We start from the raw sequence: 6,333 nt of genomic DNA on the forward strand, positions 1-6,333 counted from the left end.
TTCTACACAGTTCAGCACACAACAGAAAATAACCTGAATGCATACGTTGGAGGTTTTAGGTTGACATTGCCATCAACATCTCTGAGTAATTTTCCAGCATCAGTTCGGAATTGTCGGAGAGCCTTGCCAGCCGATTTAAGGAAATAATCCTTATGCTCCTCACCAACATCAAAATTTGACTAAAAACACATATACATTAACTATATTGCATGCAAAGACATGCATATAATTACATTGCATAAAAACACAAAAACTAAAAAATAAACTTACTGTTATTTCATTTCAAATACGCTCTTTCACGATATTTCCTACATCAGTCCATTTGTTGAATGTTAGCTTCACATTCTGCCTAACCACAACCTCAATGTAGCTAACCAATGAGTTGCTACCCTTCGAGTTTAATGGTTGGTCTTTAGAGTTCCATTGTGAGAACCATGATCGCCACTTTGGGAAGCCATTGATGAAATTTTTTGAGGTTTCTGAGAGTATGAAGATTTCTTTTCGATTAAGTATGAGAGCATAGAGGGAACTGATTCATGTTTTAGATATTTAAACTGTAGTAACAATTTAACAGCACATATTAATGGTTGCGTTGTTGTATTGACCTCTTCAACAACTCATATTAATGGTAGCGTTGTTGTATTGACCTCTTCAACAATGCTTCTTAATGGTTGCACTATTATTGTGTATTCAGTTGTTTACTACTCATTTTCATCAACATCGTATATTAATGGTAGCACTGTTGTATTGACCTCTTCAACCACGCTACTTAAGGGTTGCGTTGTTGTTATGTATTCAGCTATTTTGCTACTTATTTTCATGAACACATCAACAACGCTTCCTGGACGATACACTGTTGAATAAATCTATTAACAACGCTATCTTAATTATACGCTGTATTCCAAATTAACAGCGTATTCCTAATTATTCGTTGTTAACTTAACATTTTACATAACAAGTCAAAATATATAGAACATAAAAATAAGTTAATTGACATGAAGTAGATTACTTTATTATTGGGTTTATTAATATGAAACTCCAAAAATATTAAACATTAAGTTTTGTTAAAAAAAAAATTGTGTTTATTAAGTTTTGTTAATTTGTTTATTGTATTTATTAATATGGAACTACAAAATATTAAAGAAAATATTATTCATATAAATAACAAAAAAAAATAGAAATTAACATCTAAAATAATTGTTCATTTTTTATTCAAAGAGGCAAAATACATTATCATGAACTAAATGATTTGGTAGATTATAATGAACCGAATGAAGAAAATCAAATAACTAAATAATTTGCAAATTAATTCTTCATCTTACGCAAATATTGTATAACAACCACTTTAATTTCCTTCTAAAATTTGGGTCCTTTTGCCAAATCAAAATATGTTAAAGACCTATTTGACAAGATTTCAATGAAGGAAATTAATGACCTGAATGAGAGAAATCAATGAACTAAATAATTTACAAATTAATTCATCATCACACACAAATCTTGTATAACAGTCACTTTAATTTCCTTCCGAAATCTTGATTTGTAGATGAATGAACTAAATAATCTGCAGATTAAATCTTCATCTAACGCAAATCTTGTATAACAACCACTTTCCTTCTAGAATTTGAGTTTTTTTGCCAAATCAAAAGATGTTAAAGACGTCATTGACATGATTCTGAAACAAAAACACAACTTTAGCACTTTTAACACTTCAAGTTGTTGAGATGTGTTGTCTGCTCTCTTTTTGGTTACTTTGTATTTTTTCCTCATATCTTCATGAACATACTCCTATAGAAACACATACTTTTACTGATGAAATAGAATATGAAGTGAACCACAATATTTATAGATGAACAACCATTAATGTTTCAACAAACGAAGAGACACATAACCACTCAACCATTAATATTTCAACAAACGAAGAGACGCATAACCACTTAAAAAGTCGTATAAAATCAACAATGCATAATTAAGAAAGCGTTGTTACTATGTCATCTTCAACAATGTTTTCTTATTTATGCGTTGTGGAATTGATTAACAGTAACAACGCTTTCTACCAAATACATTGTTAAACATAACTCATTCAAATCAGCGCTAATGTTACTCATATTCAACAGTGTTGTGTCAAGAATGCACTGTTAAAATTACACATATTGACATCGTTTGCTCTTTAGTATACATTGTTGATGTTCTTCTACCTCGTTTTCAACAGTGTCGTTCAAAATTGCGATATTAAATGATCGTTGTTTATTACGATATCTGGTATAGTGAATATTTGACCAAATAATATGTGAGGATAAGTTGAATTAATAAGTATTTTTGTATTTAAAAAATGATCAAACCAATATGTAACTCCACTTTTCTCACCTGGCGTACTATACTTACTAATTAGACCAACAATTGGGCTCAGATAAATATATAAAATTATATAATTTCATGCAACATTTTAAACTTTTGGAAAAGTTGCTTCTATTATACTATCATTCCAACTTTTGAACTCATCCTATTAACAAAAGATTGTAATTCCAAAATAAACAAATTATTTCTTTTATTTGGATGTAGAAATTTGTTAGAAGTGTAACAAAATTAGCATATTATCATCAAAGGTCGACTCAATGAGCCTTACACTATCGTCTAATTTCCACAATAAACATGAGTACACAACATTTCTTGCATTATCACAATTTGGAATCATTGGTACTCATAAATAGAAAACTAATAAGAAGAAAATCAAAGCTTTTATTTGAGTAGTATTATCCAAACAAATCGTTCTAATAACGTCTTACAACAAATTTGCTCACAAATTCAAGAATAAGGGTATCAGTAAGAAAGGAAGGAAGAAAAGATTCACACCTCAGTTGGTGCGGTAACATTGTGGGAAAATGCAGTCACAACTATGACCGAGATACTATCATGAAGACTCCGAACACCACAATATTGTGGTCACATTTACGGTTGTGGAATGAATTTAAAACATTGGCTGGTACGGATCGACTAGAATCAAGATGCTTACTATTACCACTAGTTTCATACCGATCAACCAATAATGCCAAGAGCAAAATGGGATAATATGAAATGTATCTAAATATTGGGACGCTTGATGACAATGGCAGCCAAAGGAGAAAGTATAGTGACAAGACTATGAGAATAAGAATCACACCCAAGACCAAAGAAGTAGTGGCCAACCAAGTGAGATCAGTTATAACTAGGTGCACATCTGCCAAGAATGCTATAGACAATGTTCCAAGAGTGATTCCCAAAATAGGCATTGCCACTTTAAGGGAAAGAACTGCCAAACTTATATCACCTAGCTGAGCAGAAATGAGTATGATTGTAGCACTAATGCCACCATACATAGATATGGTGATGCAGAAAATAAATACATTAAACCACACACGATCTAGCAAAATGGACATTCCCTTTCCTGGATCAGAGCCATTAATGCCACCAGGCATGGCAAAACCTGCAGCAAATGCTGCGGTAGTTATAAGGGTTGAAACCACCAAAAGAGTGCTAATTCTGTCGTTGTAACTATCCATCTTTGGAGCTTCATGCTTCCAATAACATTCTATACTTTGAGAAGGGACCTTGGTAGTAAATGGTTGTGGAACTTGAGATTTCATGCCAGCTGATTTTAATGCAATCCATGTTAGCCTCTTCATATACACATTTACGTGTCAGGCCTATTAATTTTTAATAGACGTTTTATTATTTGAATATTCATAATATGATAACTCAATTCATTCACATGTAGGGCGTTCATTTTACCTAAAATATAGTAAATATAGTGTAACATAATTCAGTTGTCAGGTCAAGAATTTCAAGGCGGAGTTTTTGTTCACACCTATTAGTAGTTGAAGGAAATATATGACACGTGATAAAATAAATCTTCTGTCTATTTCATTAGAAAAATATCTCCTAAATTTTATAGTTTAAATTTTAAAACATATCTAAATTAGGATTTGAGATAAATGTAAAAATTCGGATATGAAACTGAAAAATAACTACATTGATACTCTACAATGTTATAATATATCATTTTTCATATCGTCTCAATCCAATTATGTCTCACTTTTTCATGTTCTATTATGTTTCAGTCCAATTAAAAGTTGTCATTTATTTAAACAGGAAAATCACAAGAATATAAAGTAACTTTTTTACGTTATATGGTAGGATTTGATTGGCTTGGTACATGGGATAGAATTTTTTTAGGGACACGAGATCCTCTTTCGAAAACTAGTATCTTATGTGTGGGACAAAAATCACTTGTCCCCATTCTTGTCCCATTTTCATGTCCCCATCCAATAAAAAAGTGACATTTAACTTCATTAAAAATAAAAATTCTAAAAACATAAAATAACATATTTACGTTACTCGAAGAAAACTCATCAGCTAGGACATAGAGACACTCATTTAGTTATGTGTAACCATGCATGGGTTTTAACAGATGTCAGTAGACATAATTATATATATATAGGGAAGATGAAGTATTACTTACCTGAGGAAGGGAAGTGTTTTTTGGTTGGAATTGCATACAAGCATCAAGAGGAGTGTGATGGTTGTTGTTAACCAAATCACAATTCACTCTTTTATCCCATATTAGTTCATACACAATTCTGGGATAACAGCGCAAGCTGGCATAGTGCAAAGGAGTATTTCCATCTTCATCTTTGTCATTTATCATCTTTTCTAGTTCTGTATTAGAAGATTGTAATATTCCGGCCACCATTATCAAGAATCTCTCGTGGATATGGACAACAATCTGATTGCAGTAACCTATCAACTACTTCAACATGCCCTCCAATCTTCAAGTAGACACATTCTTCAAGTAGACAGTTAACACCATTAACGTATCCTATAGATGCAGCGTGATGAAGTGGTGTCCTTGCTTCATTATCCACTAAATAGGTCCATTCTGGAATTCCTTTTAATATGTTCTTTACAAAACCTAGCATGTATTATAAATAATCGATTAAGTTCTGAAACAATAAAAAATTACAAGACACAACCACAGTGGATTCATGGAAAACTAGTTTATGGGGTTATGAAAAAAATGTACCTTGATCTCTTTTAAAGATTGCCGCAAGAAGGGGTGACTTTCCTGCTATAACATCACGTTTTGGAAACAATTCATCAATCACTGTCTTATCCTCGCCAATAAATTTATTGAATTGACGTTGGGGTTGGGGTTTAGTAGAGTAGAGTTTCAACAATGCTTTATCAGGAAATTCCTTGTAACCAGCCTCAACGGCCATGTACAACAATGATTTGTTTTCCATGTTTGTCTGAGTAAGTGCAATTCGAACAAACAACTCCATGAACTCTTCCTTAAGATGAAGTTGTTCAACATCAAATAATAGAGACATTACATCTTCACGCCCATTGTATAAGGCCTCATGGAAGAAACTATTTCCTTTACTGTTTTTGACAAGGAGTGTTCTCTCAAATTCCATTATTGGACCATTAGAAAATGGAAATCGTAAACTTAGGATATGAACAGTGAACAACTTCTTAACAATAGAGATATGTCCAGTTCTCGCAGCAACATGTAGTGCGGTATCACCATTCTTATTTGGTTTATTCAAAAGGTTTTTGGCCTTTTTAAGTGTATTGTCAACCCACTCATCATTTCCATACATAGCTGCTATATGTAGACTGTGTTGCTCATAGGAGTCATTTATGTGAAAATGGCATTGTCATAGTCTCGGATCCCTATACTATGAGCTGAACCACTACCCTTCTTCATTGAAATATATACATCTAGTATTTCCTTCAAGTTTTCATGTTTATTACTTTGTGGCAGTTTGAGTGGCGGAGTGTTATCTAAAACTGATATGGCTCTGTTAGATTCAAAATCTCTTACCATTTCCATGTCAGAAACACAAACGTCTAAAATGGGTAGGTTAGATTTACATAGTTCCTAGTCAAACTCCATTTCCATTTTTTTTTTTTTGATAAGCAAGAGAAATGGATTAAGAGCACAAGAGGTGCTAACTCAAAGAGAACACAAAGAGGAACCAAATCACAAAGAAGCTAAAATACAATACCAATGATCCATACACCAATTAGCAAAAGAATACGAATAACACTCTGTCTTAGCACAAAACCAAACTCAAGACCGAATCTTAATAGAATTCAAAACATTCAAAACACTAAACTCCGTGTCCCGAAAAACAACCTCATTCCTCATTAACCAAACAGACCAAACCACCGTAAACCACAACATCCTCCACCAATTAGAGTATTTAGCGTTGCTACATAAAGTCATGTGGTATCGCAGAGCTTCCGTGATGCAAAAACTCCCTGCTGAAACAACAGCAGTGTTCCAGTCAACTG

At 32.8% G+C, this 6,333-nt stretch overlaps 1 pseudogene; it reads right to left on the reverse strand.

Annotated features, from left to right (window-relative positions):
• On the reverse strand, positions 2,892-5,693 carry LOC109333934 (annotated as a pseudogene).

This window comes from Lupinus angustifolius, chromosome LG19 (assembly GCF_001865875.1).
Source record: "Lupinus angustifolius cultivar Tanjil chromosome LG19, LupAngTanjil_v1.0, whole genome shotgun sequence".
NCBI lineage: Eukaryota > Viridiplantae > Streptophyta > Magnoliopsida > Fabales > Fabaceae > Lupinus > Lupinus angustifolius.